The 19,267-nt window shown below is 36.8% G+C and overlaps 1 pseudogene; it reads right to left on the bottom strand.

Annotated features, from left to right (window-relative positions):
* Positions 1-335: 335 nt before the first annotated feature.
* LOC124979587 (phosphoglycerate mutase 1-like) lies at positions 336-11,797 on the bottom strand (annotated as a pseudogene).
* Between the last annotated feature and the right edge of the window lie 7,470 nt (positions 11,798-19,267).

Consider the following 19,267-nt stretch of genomic DNA (forward strand, 5'->3'; position numbering starts at 1 on the left):
AATAGGTCATGCTTTAGCTTGGTTCCTCCCTATTACCTACTCAGGCAGGTCATTAGAAATCAAAGCACTGGAAAAACCCAAGTGAGTACTCTCAATTCTCCTGGATAAGAGAAACCTTCCCTCATCTTACCTGAGAACTTGAACCTCAGAGGAGCTACTCTGACTAGATTGTATGAAAGGAGTGTGTGCAGGGGAGAAAAGAGCTAAAATGAACATAGGAGCCACTGTCCCCATCTGCAGCTCCAACTCCAGATGCCTGCTGATGTAGTCAGTGTGATGAATGGATGGATGCAGGAAGGGTGTGTTCCTGGAATAGTCAGCCTGCTCACATCAGTTTATTTGACTTGCACGGGGAAGGCACATAAAGCTTTCATGACTTTATGTACAGTGTCTTCATCCCAGGAACTGCACGAGCTAGCTTTCAGGTTCTCGTTCAATGCATAGACAATGGGAATACTAGTTGGTAAGTTCAGCTCTGTGGTAGCCTCTTCAGAGACCCTCCAGGTGCTCAAGAATCCCTTCAAAGGGTGTTGCCAGAACTGTCTTTGATCTTCAGGACTATATCTTCATTCCAGAAGGGCAGTGCTCTGGCCATAGTGTCCTTCAGACTCTCACAGGAGAGTAGTCGGACCTGTGAGGTCTGCATACCTGTGATCTTACTCATATTGCTATAGAAAGGATGGACGGGCTCCTTCCTATGAGGGGTCATCATTGAATTGCCTTCAAATCTTCACCTGGGTCTCACCATGTGTGGCAGAATTCTTTGCCTTGAGTCTAGCCAGACCCCCAGAGTCACTCATAGAGGCCTGAGGTGTCAAATTTTCACTATAGTCACCCATACCTGGTCAGTGGCATCCAGCGTTGTCCAGAGGGTACTGACTGTTTTCCTGAACTTTGAGGTATAGCCTATGTCAAACTCACAGCCAGCTTCTCACAGTGCCTGACCTCTGCACTTGGCCTCCTCATGCCCCACCAGACTCAGGATAAGTGTCCTCCAGCTGCCGAGGTAGTTTTTCAGGTTCTACGTGATCTGTACCAGTTTGTAGGAGGTTCGTGTTCACGGTCTGCTGCTGCTATACCAGCTGGGACTCTGAGGTTTCCCCAGCCTTGCCTGGAAGCTTTCTCCCCACGCAGCTGCTGTGTCCATTTTAATTTAATTTTTGTGTATTACATAAGGTCTATTTATGGTTTTGGGTTTTTTTTTCCTTTCCTTCCCTCCCTCCCTCCCTCTTTCTTTCTTTCTTTCTTTCTTTCTTTCTTTCTTTCTTTCTTTCTTTCTTTCTTTATTTATTTTTAAACATTATTTTCCCTTTTAGGTGACATACCTCCCTTGTGGAAAACCAATTTATAAATATAATGACTAATTCCATTAATCTATCTACCTATAACTAGGTCAATATCACTATCTCTATTATTATAGTTTGTTAAGGTTTGAAATCATGTCATGTAAGTTCTATAACTTCATTCTTCTTTACAAAATTGTCTTTGACTCTTCTGTGTTTATTGCATTTTAAAATCAGCTTGCTAATTACTACAGAAAAAGACTGCTGGGATTTCAATTTGGATTGTCTGAATCTGTAGATCAGTTTGGGGAGAAGTGAGAATTGAATTCTTACCAATATTGAGTCTATTTACTCAACCAGTCCCTGAACATTGAATTTATTTTTAATTATTTCAATTATGTTTTCCTTCTTGGGGATTGAACCCAGGGCCTCTCTGCTAGGCAAGGGTTCTACCACTGAGCTATATCCATAGCCCCATTTAAACTTCTTTTTTCCTTTTCTTCCCTTTTTTTCTTTTTCTTTTTCTTTTTTGACAGTACCAGGATTGAACCCAGGGATACTTTTACCATTCAGCTACACCCTAAACCCTTTTTCTATTTTATTTTGAGACAGGTTATCACTAAGTTGCTGAAGCTGGCCTCTGAATTGCCATCTTCTTGCCTCAATCTTCCAAAAGCTGAGATTACAGGGCCACTGCATCCAGGGTCCAGTTTGACCTTTTAAAATTTCTTTCAATAATGTCTTATAGTTCTCAGTTTACAAATCTTGAGGTTTTTGTCAAATTTAACCCTAGATATTTTATTCTTTCTTAAATCTTTTTTTTTATGTTATTATGCACGGAGGCATTTTCTAATGTTCATACTGGTCAATGACGATATTAATTTTGATAACTCAAGCTCCCTATGACTAACTTTCCAGAACTTTCTATCAAATCTCTGGCTAGTTTTCCAGTCCATTTCTGCTTCATATAGGAGCATAAGCTCAGACTAGTGGAGGTGCTGGCTGTCACTCTGCTCAACACCAAGATCATCACTCTAACTGTCAACACCTGGTATCAAGGGAGTCTATGCTGGTGGCATCAGTAAAGTTACATACTTATTTTTGACAGTTTGGATCAACTTTGTTGTTGGTTTTCTGTCAGGCTGAAAGTTGGACACAATGTATTTTTGAATTTTTTTATATTAGAAAGATATTTTACATTATTTTATCTTTAATATTATATTTTCTCTAAATTAAGTTCGATATTATATTTTCTCTAAGTTTGATATTTTGGCTATTTTATTAGTAACTTTTTTCACACTTTTTCTTTGCTTGTTGGGAACTCTATAACTGAACTAGGTGGTCATACATTTTATTATTTTATTAAATAAAACCATTGCAGAAATGTATTTTTTCATGGGTGTATTCAGAGATATATTTGCCATACTTGAAGAAGAAAAGTAACTGATGAATAACCAAAAGAAACCACAAGCTGTAGTCATTCACTGCAAATTAGGTGAGGTCATTATTAATATGACTTGGGTAATGCTGGCATTTTTAAATGGCTTATTTCTCTTTCTAAAGTTTCAAATTTGTTATTGCACTTAAATGTTTAAAAAACTGTCATAACTTCAATATTTATTCTAAAAATGAGGATTTCCAGGTTCTTAGCTGTATAATTGATTCATTATTATGACTATCCTCCAAAATCCACACACATGGATACAGATACAAAGCCAGAACTATTTATACAAGTTTTATTTTACTTCACTATTTTCATTCATTAAGATTAATTAATATTATATAATCTTTAGGCCAAAGTTTTAAATTCTGGAGATCATAATAAATAAAATAGCTTTATTCTTGACTAAATTGCAAGCCCTTTGCAGATATCATGTTCTTTTAATAATAATACAATTATTAACATCCTGCATGGTATATTATATGTAGTACATTGAATGTAAAATATATGTACTCCCTCAACCTCGCAGTGAATAGTTGAATAGTGGAACATGTCCCAACAAGAAAGACTGGAAACAGATGATGAAAGGGCCAGATATCAGAATATCTAGATAGCTATCGACATAGCTTTATAGATACAAATTAATACTTTATCACTTTTTATTCCACATCTAATCAACAGGTTTATTTATTTAGTCAAAGCCTACATTGTTCCATGAACTATGCTAGATTCTGGGACAGGTGAATGTCACAGCCATTATTCTTGTACTCAGAGATAGTTTCATAGGGAAATAATCAGCAAATAATAAGTGATCACAAGTCACTTAAAAACAGTGATTAGCAGGGTGAAGCAACCAAAAATACACATTGTAGTATGATCTAAAGAAAAGATTATTCACTTTTTCCTCACAGTTTTAGTATTTTAGTTTTTTGTTATTTAAAACTCTTATTTGTGAGAGGAAAATTGCAAAAATAAGAGTACACAAAGGACACCTGTATACATTTTCTCAGACTTGCATAATGCTAATACTTTACATCATTCCCTTGGTCATTTTATCCCTTAATTTATTTATCAATACCTAGTTATCTCTCTTGCATTGTTTGTTTTTAATTGTTTAAGAACACATTCACCATGGACCATTAACCTTAATTAGTTTAGTGTGTATTTCCCAAGAAAACAATATTTTTTATATAGCCTTAGTACAATTATCAATTTAAATAAAATTAGGATTGATGGAACAGTTTCATCTACACTCTCATTCATTTCTTTTTGTTAATCTAATAATGTCCTATAGCATGTCCCTCCTCCCCTTTTTTCAGTACAGAATTTAACCTATGCTCAGGTATTACATTTAAGTGTCATGTCTCTTAGATTTGCTTTAAACTGCAACATTTCCATAGAATGCAGTCCCATCCCTCTTTTTTTCTTCTTTCTTCTTATAGAACATCCCTTTGAATTTGTCCAAGTTCCTCGTGATTAGACTCAGGTTATGCATTCTCTGAATGGGCGATGCTACATCCTTTTAAGGTTCTCTGCATTTCATTTTGATCATTGGTAGAGAGGTTGAATGATTTCTGTATTTTGTCATTAGTGCTTTTGCTCCTTGTAACTCCTAAGCAGTCCACAGGGAGAAAATTTAAGACCACACAGATATTCTTCTCCTCAGCAAAATATTCCCCAGATTTAGCATCCATTGACATTTCTCTCTTGGTTCATTCTATACTGAGATAGTTGCCAAATAAAGATTTTCCCTCTAGTGGCCCCTCCTTTTGTCACTACCCTGCCTCAGCCTGAAGTCATCCATTTATTTCTCCAGAAACACTGATCAGGAGCTTCAGTATATACTAGAAACTACCAGCTATAGGAAACATGGGCAGTTTGATTCTAAGATCAAAATTTAAAATAAAAAATAAATGTAATAAAAATACACCCTGAAAATCTCTTAGGAATGCCAATATAGCTTCCAAGACTAGCAAAATACAGGGAAATACAGGAGAGGGGAAAGGCCCAAGTGAAAAACTTGTTTAAAAATTGAAATATTTGCAACAGTCTGGAAAGGCACTAGACTCAAAAGGCATAGTCCATTAGCAGGAGAGGCTAAAGCAACAGTGCTTTTTAAAAATGATCAAGATTCACTTATTAATTCATAGATTATTTCCCTGGGGGTACAATATTGGACTTTTCCCTCCACTAAGCAAAATTCACTTAGAGAGCTAATGCCAAAAATTAAATGTTAAAAAGAAGAAATCACAGATGAATGGCAGATGAAGAAGGATTTATAAAGCATAAAAGCAAAAGAAAAGCACTCAAATAATACTTATAGCTATTAATTTCTGTACATGTATATGTCTTTTTAAGTCATTTTCCAAAAGCATATCATTTCACAAAACTTGAAATGTAGGATTGCAGTGAAAAGGGAGAAAAGAATTGATGTATGTCACAAATATGTCCACAGGCTTGCACTTTTTGCACATTCATCTTACCACTGTCCCTTTTGCTCATTTTATCCTTGATACCTGTGCAAAACAATGCCCATTATTGTAGGGCCAGCCTACCCTGAGTGAGATGGAATAAATGGTTCGTGAACATTGTTCTAGCTGCAGGATTAAAACTAAGCCCCTCAGACTTCAGGCCCAGGATGTTTTCCATTCTCCGATGCCTGTCATCTGAAGCCACCCTCATTTGTATCCATGCCCTGATGTTGACTGGCATGAACATCTGCAGACACATATCATTACTATGAGCCTTCTTTGCTTCCCCAATTTTCATACACATTCACTAATGGATTGGATACTGAGGTAGCTGGAGAACCTTCTCAAAGAAATCTTTGAGGAAAATGTAACTTTAAGCCTTTTCAGAATTCTGAACATCTTGGGTTCTCTATGCCTTTGAGTGACTATAGAAGATTAGAGGAAGGAAAAAAGTTAAAATTACTTTAGAACCTTGGGAGTATAAGTAGTATTGGTTTCCATTTTTCAATAGCCACAAGTAATGCTAAGAGAGAAAAAGCATAAGGCTGCCAGCTAGGACCCTAGGAAATACACTGGATAACTCCATATTAGTTGTGGAGCTTTAGAAAGATGTTCATTTAGAGACAACCTGATAAAACAACCATGATGAAAACATTTCATGATTCTTTTCTATGTCTGAATAGGAGAAAGATTACCAGAATAATCATATTGATCACTGTTTATTTAAAAATATTTTGTCAGGTTAGACTAAGTGTGAGAAATTTTACCTATTTTTTTTTTTAACACATTGCAATGTCTGGTTTGCATTACTCACGTTTTTCGGGAACTAAGGCACTGTGGAACATGTACATGGTTAGATGGCAGCTTCCCCATTTCAGAAGCTGAATGCCAATAATATCAAAATATTATTGCCAGTATTTTATTGTTTAATTCTTGCAATAAGATTACCAGACAGACACTGTTGTGCCCCTTTAACAGATGAGAAACAGGGCCACAAAAAGCTCAGGTTGCTTTTCTAGGGAACACACCTGTTAAGTGGTCAGAATTCATTTTTAGATCTGACTTGCTCTTGATTTTTCATGACCAGAAAATGTCCCATGTAGTAATTAATTTAGTCTAAGAAGCCAAAACATATTTATTATACATACATAATTCTTTAGATTTATAGAAACCCGCATCCACAATATTCTGTGTGCTTATTATTGGCTCTGTAAATTATGCACACATCCCCAGCTCTGACTAGGGAAGAGAGAAGAAAAGAGACATACTGGATCTAAGACAACTAGATACCTAAGGAGATATTTTATAACATGGTTACATGATATTGCTAAAATACAGACTCATGAATTATAAAATGTTAACTCTATGCTAACTCAGTTGACTTTATGCTAACTCAGATCTTTCTGCTCCCTGCTTCAAACCTGAAATGGCCTCTGTGATAGGCAGCATAATCTCTCCCTAGCCCTACCCAACGATTCCAATTCCACAATACATGGCAGAAGGGAGTTTACAGATTTGATTTAATTAAGGGTTTTGCAACAAGGAGATTTTCTTGGATTACCCCAGTGTAATCCCAGGGGTCTTTAAAGGTGGCAGAAGAGTTGGAGTGAGGAGAGGAGGCATGATGGAGAAGTGGCGGAATCTTTGCAAGCTGCCATATGCTAGGGAATGTGGGCATCCTCCAGGAGCTGGAGAAGATGAGGAAACAGAGTTCCCCTTGGGTCATCAGAAGAAGTATAGTCCACAGGACTCATATTGGACTTCTTAGCTTGGAAGCTATAAAATAATACATTTGTGTTGTTTTAAGCTGCTAAGTTTGTGGTTGGTTGTTATAGCAGCTGAGAGTTTCCCATCCCATCTCAATTAGAATAAAATCCAAGTCCTTTGCCTTGCCACTAGGGCTCTTCAAGACTTGCCCTTGCCCAACTCAAATCTGAAATTTTAAGTCAAATTTTAAGGAAAGAGAACTCCAAGCTTTATCTACTCTGCTCCCCAGGAACACTGAACTACTTAGAATTGTCACATTAGTCCTGCCAAAGCAGGACCCCCCAAAGGGGGGTTCTGGCTGGCCTTTCTCTGCCCCAGGCTGTACCTTCTTTTCTGTATGATGGTATTTTCTCCCACTTCACCTCTTACCTTAAACCATGCATTCACAGCACAGCCAGGCTAATCACTGCGCAAACTCAGCTCAGGTTTCCTTCCTGCAGAGACCTTTCCAACACCATCCCTATTTCCACGTGCAGCATCTCTCCTTCATGTCCTGTTAATCCCACCTTGACCTGGATTTATCTCTGTGGTAACTGCTCTCACACTACATGAAACTATTTATACTTGCTTGGCCCCTGGCTGGACAGCGTGCTCCACAAATGCAGGGACTGAGCGGGTTTTTTGTTTTTTCCCCAAGGTGCTAACGTGATGCTACCTGCATATAGTCGGTGCTCATGAAAAATTTGCAAAATGTGTGTGCTCAAGAGGCTTGCTTTCTAAAGGTAACTGGTGTGTTTATAAAAGAGGAAAGGCCTTTTGGAAGCTGGTTCTGAGAAAAGCAGCCAAGAGTAAATAATTTGACTGATGGCCTCTAGAGACACTTTTTTCCTAGCAGGATGTTTATGCTCTTAATAGATATATTGTTGAGCATTTATAATAAAGGTATAAAATACTGACTTGAAAAGCCATCCACATCCTACAGCTGTTCATATCTGAAATATGAATAGGTTACTGCTGATGTATTCATCCATTTACAATATACACAGGAAATAAGAGGGCATGTCTCACATAGAACTTTATATTGTTATATTGTGTGCATATACAAATATGTATCAACAAATCCTATCAATATGTACAACTACAATGTACCAAAAAAAATTGTGGTGGGGGGGACTTGTTTTCATTTTAAGAGTCTGAGTAAGGTGTGGACCTTTCCAAAGAGAGACAGAGCTTTTGTCCTATCACAGTCTGAGAGATGACATCTTAAATAAGCTAAGAAGTTAAGGAACCCCTAAGCAAGCTAAAATCAAGGAAAGGGGATTCCACGTGAGAGGAGTAGGATCTGCTGGTGAAGACTTGCCATTCTCAACTTGCTTCTCCAGAAAAGCCAGGAGTGAAGGAAACCACATAGAAATTTTTAAAATAGTTTTCTGTTTGGATGATTTAAATTAAATTATATTATATCCACAGTTTCAACTGGTAAGAGCAATTATATTAAACAGATGGACCCTGGAATCAGGGACAATGTATTTATCAACTTTGCTTATCTGCGTCTGAGCTGAATCCTCCAATGTTTGGACAGCTTTGATGCCTCCACATGATGTTTGCCAAAGTGGGGTCTATAATGAGCAGCCAAATTCTCCGTATTTCAGGCACTTTCTTTTAAACTACTTTTGAAGGAGACTGTCAAGTGCTGCATGCTGTTTGTCAGTTAACACTTGGGGAGTGAAATTCACAAAGGGCACTTTATGTACCTTCACAACAAGGATATCTTTGCCAACACTTCTGGGCTATTTTAAGTTTTGGAGTTGTAAGTATCCCACTCTTCTTGGAGATGATAGTAGCTAACCCAGGACTCCTGGGTTGTAAGTGACTTTGCACTTTCAAGGCTTATTGGCACTCACTGGGATTTCAATTACATTCTACGTCCAAGAAATTGGTCTTTTATTTATGTGTCTTCCTTAATCTAAGAAGCTTCATCATAATGATGACAATAGTAAAATAAACACTGATAAATACCACTTATTGCTTGCTTACTAATTATGCAACCTTTTAATCATTTATCCACATAGCCTCATTGAATACATGCTAGAACCTAGAGAGAGGTGCTATGATTTGTTCTGTTTACAGATGAGAAAATTGAGAAAGTTTAAGTAAAATGCCAAAGCAAACAACTCCAATAGTGAAATTGAATTTGCACTGTGGTTGCATGACTTCAGAGCCCTTAATTTATCTTTCCTTATTCTTAAAAGATTAATGCCTTCAAAGAAGAGGGGAAAGTATGTGTGGGGCAGGGAGGGGGCAGAGGTGGGAGAGATCATAGGAAAAGTATTTAGGTGCCAATTAAGCCCTTTCTATTTCACTATTGCCTGGGGGATGTATTGTGTGTATGTGCATTGAGTATGTGCACATGGGTGCGTTGTGTGTATGTGTGTATGTTTTCCCATTTTCCAATTTTCTTGTGTGCTCCAAAAGTTTGTTGTGAGTACTGGTAATCTTCTGTGCTTTATCCTGGGATCTTGAGAGGCTTGTATTTCTCTGCCACTTTTGTAATCCATGTTGATGGTGATATTTGAAAGTCTCAGTTCCTGCAGATCAGAGCTGGGAACGTAATAGACAGTCCTTTACCCCTCTCATTACAAGCTGACCACAGACTCACTTTGTATGTTGGTGCTTTTGAGAATAATGGGGAAAAAATAAAGAAAAACCAAGAATAAAGGCAAGAGTCTGAAGACTGGGAAAATAAGCATCAAGCTCATTTTGGAGACAATTGTGGATCAGCCCAACTCGACAATGCCTACACATTTCACTCTGCCTTTCATTCATCACAGTGGTTAATTTCTCTCTTCATTTGCTAAACAGATGAGTAGCAAGGAAGACAATAGAATTAAAGCCCAACAAAGAGGCCCCTTTGTCACCAATCCTCAATGTTCCTTTCAGAATAAGGACATTTAATGATGGGAGGTACATTCTGATTATCTGGAGCCAAAGCGTTTCTACCTCACTAGTCATTGCTTTCAGTAAAAGAAGGAAATGCTTGTAAAGGGATATAGACTCGGTTAACTGACAGCTTTGAAGCAAATTAACCTGCCAGAGGAAAAGGTGGACACTTCGCAGACTTCATCTTTCCTGGGCAGAGCTGCAGAGCTGCATTATGAAGTGCTGGCCTGGCACTTTCTTGCCTTCTTTGAAAGACAAATCTTTTGTGTCTTTAGATCTTAACTTCATATCTACAGACTCACGTGTTCTCTCTCACACCTCACCCATCTCTCTCCAGGTCTGTTTCTCCCTGTGATTTCTTTACAGAACTGTTATTCTTCTCTCTTGGCTTTAACTTTCAAATTATCTACCTAATTTATCTTCCTTCGACAGATCCTATTTTAGGATATTTTGGTAAACAAAAAGCTTTAATAGTGTACCTACATCTAAACCATAATGTGCTTTCTGGCTTAACATTCCCCGTGCTCTATGACCTGTATGTTCATATGGCCCTATTGAACATACGCAAATATTTCCTGTCTGCTTCCCCCACCCCAAGCCTTTTTTTTTTTTTTTTCCAGTTCCCTTTACTAATATCAAAATGAAACTTCAGTTCCCTGAAATAAAGTGTAAGTTCCTCAAGGACAGGATTATTGTTTGTTTTGTTTACTTCCATATTTCCAGCAGCCACATTGACTGACTCCTAGGAGGGGCCAGATAAATATATACTGAATTAATTGAATGTAGGAATGTCCCTTTCCCAAATTTCTCTGACTCTGTAACTTTACTTATTTCTTCTCTTCTCCATAAATAAATCTTTAACCTTTATTCAGAACCTGCTAACAAACCAACTCTCCCATTAAACAATATCAGATGAACTGGAATAAATTCCATCCTTGGGTTCAACTATTCTTCATAGTCTAACAACTTTATTTATTTATTTATTTATTTGGTACTGGGGAGTGAATCTGGGGGTGCTTAACCACTGAGCCACATCCCCAGACCTTTTTTGTAGTTTATTTAGAGGCAGAGTCTCACTGAGTTCCTTAGGGCCTCATTAAGTTGCTGAGGCTGGCTTTGAACTCTCAATCCTCCTGCTTCAACCTCCTAAACCACAAGGATTACAGAAGTGTGCCACCGCTCCCAGCCTACATATGCTAACAATTCTTGATTACAACTTTTTCATCACTCCTACATTCAGTTATAACTGTTTATATGTTAATTTATTTGACAGAAACTTGGGCAGGGTGCACATTTGAATTATTTTTTCTCTCCTCCTCATGGCCTCACACTAATGATCCTAAGATACTGCTTTGCAGACAGAAGACTCAAAAAAAAATCAATTGGTTAAGAATTTTGTATTTTAATGTCACTATCCCACTAAAAGAATAACATTCTTGCAGTCAAAGATGTGTCTTTTAGTGCTCTTGTATCTCAGCCATAGTTGTTTTGTTGTTAGTTTCCAAATTATTAAATTAATAAAATACTGGCAATGGACTGGTCTTCAGAAATTTTTGGTAAGTAAAAATATTTACCCCTAAACCCACAGAATGCACAAAACCAAGAGTTTCCTAATACTAAACCATGGACTTTGGGAGATAATGCTGTGTCGATGAGGTTCATAGCAACAAATGTACCAATCTGGTGAAGGATTTTGATAATGGAGAGGTTATGCATGTTTGTGGTTAAAAGCAGGGGAAGTCTCTGTACCTTGTGGCCAATTTAGCTGTAAACTTAAAAGTGCTCTAAAATTCAGTGTATTTCAAACAAAAACAGCATTTCCATACCTCTTACCTCATACCTTTCTGCCAAGTAGTTTTAACACATACACACTTATTCAGAGGAAATCCATCATCATCGTCATCATCATCATCATCATAGCTAAACATTTTAGTGCTTAGGTATCTGCCAGCCATTATCCTGAACATGTATATTGTGTGACAAATTGGTCCCCACTTTAATAAAAAGCTTGGGGAAGTTTCATAACTTGCATGTGTCAGCAGCTATTAATTGATGGGTCTGGACTCTGGTGGTCTGAGGGGAGCTTGGCACCTTCAGTGCAAGCCTGCTTTCTGCTAGCTGTGGAAGGAGTTGTCTGGGATTCTGTACCTCTGTGATGACCTCTAAAAACAAAATCTTTCTTCCAACATCAAGAGGAGAGTAGTTGAGGATGAGCAGGTGGTGAAATGTATTTTTGCTTTTGGTTTAAATTTCCTAGATACATATTCCAAGCAGTAGAACAAAACATCATTAACATTTATCTGACTGAGGTTAATCTCATATTATTATATATTTCCAAAGGTCTTACAAATCAATGCAGCAGCACCGTACCAATCTTTATCAGTCATTTTTTTTCTGCATTTCTGTTTCTCCCATATTTAATTTTTTTTCAGCATTTATAAGTATGACCTCTTAGGGAGAAAAAAAAAAAGAGAGAGAAACCAAATGAATTGGAGATCAGTTTCCAGCATTGACAAAAAGCAGGCACATTTGTCTAATGAAGTAGATGCTTCTCAGTTATAGCTGTGACTCCTGACTTGGTTCTTGTCCTCCAGGGCCTGCTTCTCTGGGGAAGAATATGTTTTTCTGCATACTCCTCACCCTTTGTTCCCACCACACAAGGTAATAATCTGTGCAGAAGAATCTTGGCATTTGCCACAAACTTTTCAAGATGTATTGATTGTAATCAATTGAAGATTTCTGAAAATAAGATCCTTATGCAGCCTTTAATGAATAGAAGTCTAGTTTTAAGGTCTGGAAAGTAAATTATAGTAAGAACTTCAGCACTACGTTGCCAAAAAGAAACTGTAGAGAAGCCTGAGCCCTACATGGGTTTTCCTTTCTTCTCTATTTTTCATAACTGCTCCACAGGGGGGACATAATTATGCTTATTCATGCCAATGATATTTAATTACTCCTGGGTTTGAAAATGGAAGTTTTTCCACAAAATCTTCCACAGGAGATTTCTTCAACAGTACAGATTGCTATCAAGAGGGAAAAGATTTAGCAGATCTCTGCGAGGTTAGAAACCCTTACACACAGGCACCAGCTTGTTCTGAGATGTTATCAGTGTCACTAATGAACAAGTAACATGCTTCCTATAACACTGTAAGACAGGATGTGTTTAGATTCTTTTCCAAGATAAGATATTACAAATTAGACATACCAAGATTGTTACAGCTCCAGGGGTTAAAAAATATCTATCATCTGTCTATCTCCCTCTCTCTCTCTCTCTATCTATCTATCTATCTATCTATCTATCTATCTCACTGCTTCCTTAAAATATGACACTGTCTAAATTGAGTCATTATATTACCCTAGTGCTATATAGTTTTCAAAATGTAAACAGAAATGATAAATAGATTCAAACATCTTCTTGAAGAACAGGGATTTGACAACAAGTTGGAGGAAAGACTGAACTTATTGTTTAATTTAAAATTAATCTAAATTCTCCATCTTTTAAATATTTAGTATTTTTAGTAGTTTCCATACATTCCAGAAGTTCAAAAACAAAAACTCAAAAAATCAAAACAGAGCTCTAATTCTATTTATGGTTCTTCTCACTCATACAGAGACAGAAAAGATTGAAAGCATCACTAAGTCCTATTTTCTTAAGAAAATTCCTAGAGAATTATAAACATTTAGCTAAACATAGAAATGCTCATTTGGATGTTTAAAATATACTCTTATTTGTCAACACAGAAACCAAATCTAGTTTTGGGTAGTCATATTTTATAAGTTAGCCACACAACCAATAAGTATCCATACAAAATTTGCCATTTCTGCACTAATTTATTCTTTAATTTATTATAAAAATACATATTCAGTGCCTGCTACATAGTAGGCATTGTGCTTCCTTCAGTAGAATAGTAAAAAAACAATCAAACACATGTGATTCCTTTTGAAATCTATAGCCCATTGAAGAAAACAGACATTAAGCAAAAGCAAAAAAATGAAATGTAATTCCCAAGGGGTAGAAAATAAAAAAGCATGATAAATATAAACATCTCCATAAATATAAGTAGATTTAGAAGCATTTTTCCTTCTATTCTGTCTATGAGAAAACAAAGATATTTGTTACCTTGTGTAAGCATTTGTTATCTGGCCCCACCGCATTAGATCATAACCCACTATTTTACTGGCACCCTCCTCCTCTCCATGAGCTTCCATGAATGTTTTTGGCTTTGACCTTTGCCACTTTCTCACTGGATCAAGGGACTTCTCTCTCAATGATAAGATGTAGAAAGTCAAATCAACATGAGCTTTTGCCCAGTTAAGGCTATGTCTCTCTGACCAGCTGCCCAGTTTTCCCATGGAGGGGTACATGCATCTCTGCAAGTTGTCCTCCTCTATTCACTTCTTTGTGGGTCACTTTGTCACCTGCCACCATCTGCTTATTTCCCAGAGATTTTGCTTCCACCAGTTATTCCTGTTGGGCAGGTTTTTTTTTTTTTTTCCTTCTCCTGTTTCTAAACATATACCTCAATGTCTGGCATGATCTTCACACTTTTCCCAGTCACCTTCCTCAGCTAAACCTGTCTACTTGGCAGACAAGTACTTTGGAACTCCATATCTATGCATTCTCATGCCACTGACATATTCTTTTTTTGGCATACAGATGTCAACAGGTAGGATCAAATGGAAAGAGGCATGAAAGGTTAATTCCCCAATATCAGTATCAACTATAGGAAATGTACTTGCAAGTAACAGCTAAGTGGAACTCCTCAAATAAGCAGTGATCTGTGACAACTATTAAATGAGAGGGTTTCTGTCACAAGGAAGACAAAGTTAGGCTGTTTTGATGTCATGGGCCACTGGGTGGAGAGCACAGAAAGTCCTTACATGAGAACCCATGGAGCATGGGAGGCCAGTGTTACAGACTGGAAAGCTTTAACCAAAGAATGAAGAGCAGGTGCCAGCATTCAAAGGACAATTTTTTTCAAACACAATTATCAATCTTAATCAAATCCTTTTAAAGACATGGTCAATATCAGTCTGTCATCACCAGTTACAAAGAAAAATAGGAATTGTATATGTGAGTACACAGAAAACCGAATAGAAGGTTAATGACACTTTTGAGAAATCATAGATTTAAAGTTTTGCTTCTAGAATGGAGGCTGTGTAATGGATTTTACATCAGCGTATCTGTTTTAGAAGGTTGTAAAGTTGTAGGAGAGCAGGGGTTTCTTTTCTCACTTGTTGCTGGGTTTATGGCTGAAACCTTTACAATAAAAGATTAGATTAACAAAAGAAAAACCAGAGGGATTTATTTAATATAGGTTTTACTTTACACAAGAGCTTTCAGAAATGGGGACCCAAAGAAACAGGTAAAATGGTGTATTTTTATAGACACTAGTACAGAAGTATGACTAGAGGTCAAAAGAAAATGATCCCATGGTGATAAACTGGGAGGACTTAGCAAGACTTTCTCAGACTCTTCCCCGATCTTTGTGTCCCCATTCCTTTCTGCTGGGTACAGGGCAGGCTCCCATGAAATGAGTACCTGGTAACCTACTTTAGAGGAAGGTCAGAGATTTTTACAGTCAATGTCCGGGGAGAATAGCAGGAGAAAATCAGAGAGAACCTTCTGCCTCTGCTGTTTTCTCAAATGCCAAGGTACCATATTTTGGGGTATCATGTCCTGAATCCTGTCAAAGCAGTACATGTGATTTGTTAACCTAAGTTGAAAATAAGTGAAACCCTGGGCTCTTTTTTGCTTTTCCCCAAAATGACTCCCTTCAACATTTGCTGTCTTTTTAAGTTGCATTTTCAAAGAACTTAATCTGCAGTGGAAGGATTTCAATTAAGCATGAAGATCTTTCTTAAGAAAGGATTTATAAGAATTTATTTTTTTGTTTATACTCATCTTCATAAAAATTGAAGTGGCTTATAAAAGTACATGTAAGTCAAGAAGATAAAAGATATACAATTAAGACAAATGTTAAAACAAAACAAAAAGTAAAGATGAACCAGGGATAAAACTAGTGCTTATAAAAAATGAATTGGATTGATATTTTCTAATAGCAAAGAACTCATGAAAATGAATAATCAGCAACCTAATCCACAGGTTTTAGTGGTTTAGGAAAACAGTTCCTGGTATATTGACACTGAAAGAACATTTCTCATAAGTAACTCTAAAAAGAAGACATCATGTGGTGGATTATATACTCAACAATATCAGCTCAGTTAAGAACCAAGAAAAAGGTGGGTGTGGTGGTCTACACCTATAATCCCAGCTACTCAGGAGGCTGAGGCAGGAGGATCACAAATTCAAAGCCAATGTCAACAATTTAGCAAGACCTCGTCTCAAAATAAAAAGTAAAATGGATTGGGAATGTGAACACCATGATAAAGCACCCTGGGTTCAATCCCCAGTACCAAAATTAGCAACAACAAAGGAAAACAACAACAAAAAAAAATTATAGGAAAATTTACATTTTTTAGCATACTATATTAATTTCTTATTAATATAACAACATTGCTTTTGTAAAAAAAACTACTGCAAACAGTAATTTGGAAACACATTATCTAACAATTAGGAAAACACACATTATCTAACAATTCTGGAGATCAGAAGTCTGAAAAAGTCATATGGTGCTAAAATCAGGTGTCACCAGAGTTGTGATCCATCATGATACTCTAGGAAATCATCTATTTCTTGTGTTTACTAGCATTTCTTAGTTACTGGCCTATCATTCTGACCTCTGCTTTGGTCTCCAGATCTCTAATGACTGACCCTTCTTTTGGTGTTTTATAAGGACTATTGTAGTCACATGGGGCCCACGAGGTCATTAGGATAATTTCCCATTTCAGGATCCATTCATCCACTCTGTCAAATAAAGTAACACATTCTGGGAATTAGGGTGTGGCCATCTTTGGGGCATGGTTATTCCACCTACCACACTTGCCAGGACAATTGGATGATGAAATGTCTGTAATATGTAGCTCTCCTGAGTCTCTTATCTAATCTGAACAAAAAAAAAAAAAAAGAAAAAAGAGTCAAAAGAATAAGACAAATTGTATGGGTTCCAGGCCAGTTTTAATTAATATGATATATCTCAATTAATATTTTGATTAGTATTGAGGAGCAAACAATTTTAAGTCTTGACTGTTTAATAATACCTGAAATGCAGCTATTCTAGGCTTCTAGTAAAGGGTAGATCCAATAATTTTGACTTGCACAGGAAACAGGTGATATTCCCAATGCAAGCAAACACTTTCAACCACGTGTTTAGTAGAAGGCCACCATCCTTAAAGCAGAGGCTAATCAGAACTATTACTTCAGTTCTGGTCTTGCTGAACACAGAAAAAAATGGGCAAAGGAGACCCAGAATTTCTATATGAAGGAACATAGCAGATAATATTTTAGCTTATTTTCTTTTAAACAGATATTGAAAAATACCTACTACATCCATTAAAATTCTAAGAAAAACAATGTAATGATGTAACAATTTAATTGAAGACATTCCATGACTTTCTTTCTTTCTTTCTTTCTTTTTTTTTTTTTTTTCAAAATATACCTCTTCAGTATGGAAATGAACTCATTTTAAGGCTTTTTGAGAATCAAAATTTAGGAATGGTTATCCACAATGATGACTTGGGAGATTTCACTTAGATATTTAGCAATCATTTCAACAACACCCAGATTAACTAAATTGAAGAAGTGCCTATCTACCCTGTCAATGTTTATTATAACACAATAAAAATCCTTGTCATTACCATGTAGGAAAATATTAACATCTTTTTTCTATGGTAAAGTACAGCATGGTGAGGCCAACTAAATGATCTTGAATCTTTAATAAACAAGTAAAACTTCAGACCACTAGAGTTCTTTTGGCTTTAGATTTTATAAAGAATTAGATGAATAGTTTTAGAGAAAGTGCCTAATCTGAAATACTTGTTTTCTGACAAATTATCTTGTTTTTGCTAACTAAACAGATAACTGAAGAGTTGAATTCTAGTGTCCCCTTCTTTCAGGTACCTTCTATCTTCAGAAATAATTCATTTGAAGGACTCACAACCTTGACACCCAAGAAGGGTATCATTTATTATAAGGAATATATAAGTTATCATTTACTGTGTTAGATAAGTTATCCCAATAACTTTATTGTGATAATTTCTCTACTTCCAATTCCATGTTCTCTTGACCAGAGGACAAACACAGATGCTGCATCATTAACTTAGTTTTAGTATGTTTAAAATTTAATGTACTTTCCTCAAAACTGAAACCTCTTTTAAATTTTACTTTATTTAAATTTTATGTTCATTTAAATTTTTTCCTAAACAGAAAGGAAAATATGTCATTTTTCTTATTATGTTTTATAGTCATTCCTTTGTTTTTGTTCCACAGTCCCTACCTGAGTTCAGGTATCTATACTCTCATTAATAGATTAATGTAAAAATTTCATAATGGTTTTCCTTGACTCATTCTCTTTGAGATCTAATTCGCAGACCATCATCAGATATATCTTCAGAAATCGCCAATGTCACCTTATACTCAGATACTTTCATTGACTTTACAGGAAATAAAGCCTAACTTCTGTTTTGTGCTGACTTTGGCTATGTGACTCGGGCACCCTCATCCCAGGCTGCCTCCCAGAATTCCATGATCTTAACTTCCTGTGCTTAGCTTGATCTCACATTTTCTTTCATCATATAAGTATTCTTAGCACCCACTCTATGCAAAACAATATCCAAGGTATTGGAGACAGTGATGAAAAATACAAACCTGGCCCTCAGGGAGACTATGATCTTTTAGGGAAGGTGCACCCTTAGTTAATAACAAAAGGAATGTTACCACGGGCAGTACAGAGAACTGTGTGTTCATGTAACCAAAAACCTAATGTGCTTTAAGGTTAAGAGCAGTATTCCCTTGGAAGTAATGTCCAAGCTGAGATGGGAGGGGTAAATGGGTATTTAGCTTTGGGAGGAGTGAAAGTATGGAAGCAGAGGAAAATTCTGCAGAGGAAACTCCTGGGAGCAAATAGGAAATGGAGTTTGAGTAAATGGAGCCTGTGTTTATGGTCATAGTAGAAGTACAAAGAGAAAAGAGGCTTGGAATAGACAGGGGAGATAGTGAAAGGTCTTATATACCATAAAGCAGAACCACTGAAGTTTTAAATGGATAGATTCTCTTATTTTTGAATGATCACAATAGCTCGGTGACAACACGGGAGAGAAGACTGGAAGAATGAACCATCACAGCCCCGTTCACCGATGCACACCAAAGAAAGTGATGTCTGGGATTAGGCTGGCAGCAGGAACAGAAGTTTTTATGGCATAGACTCAGCTGGACTTTACAATTGACTAGATGTGGGAAGAGAGGAAGAGTGGGTGAGCATCCCTTCCTCAGCAAACAAACTTTACTTCTCTTAAAGGCTGTCCTG

The sequence above is a fragment of the Sciurus carolinensis genome, chromosome 1 (assembly GCF_902686445.1).
Source record: "Sciurus carolinensis chromosome 1, mSciCar1.2, whole genome shotgun sequence".
Taxonomy (NCBI): Eukaryota; Metazoa; Chordata; class Mammalia; order Rodentia; family Sciuridae; genus Sciurus; species Sciurus carolinensis.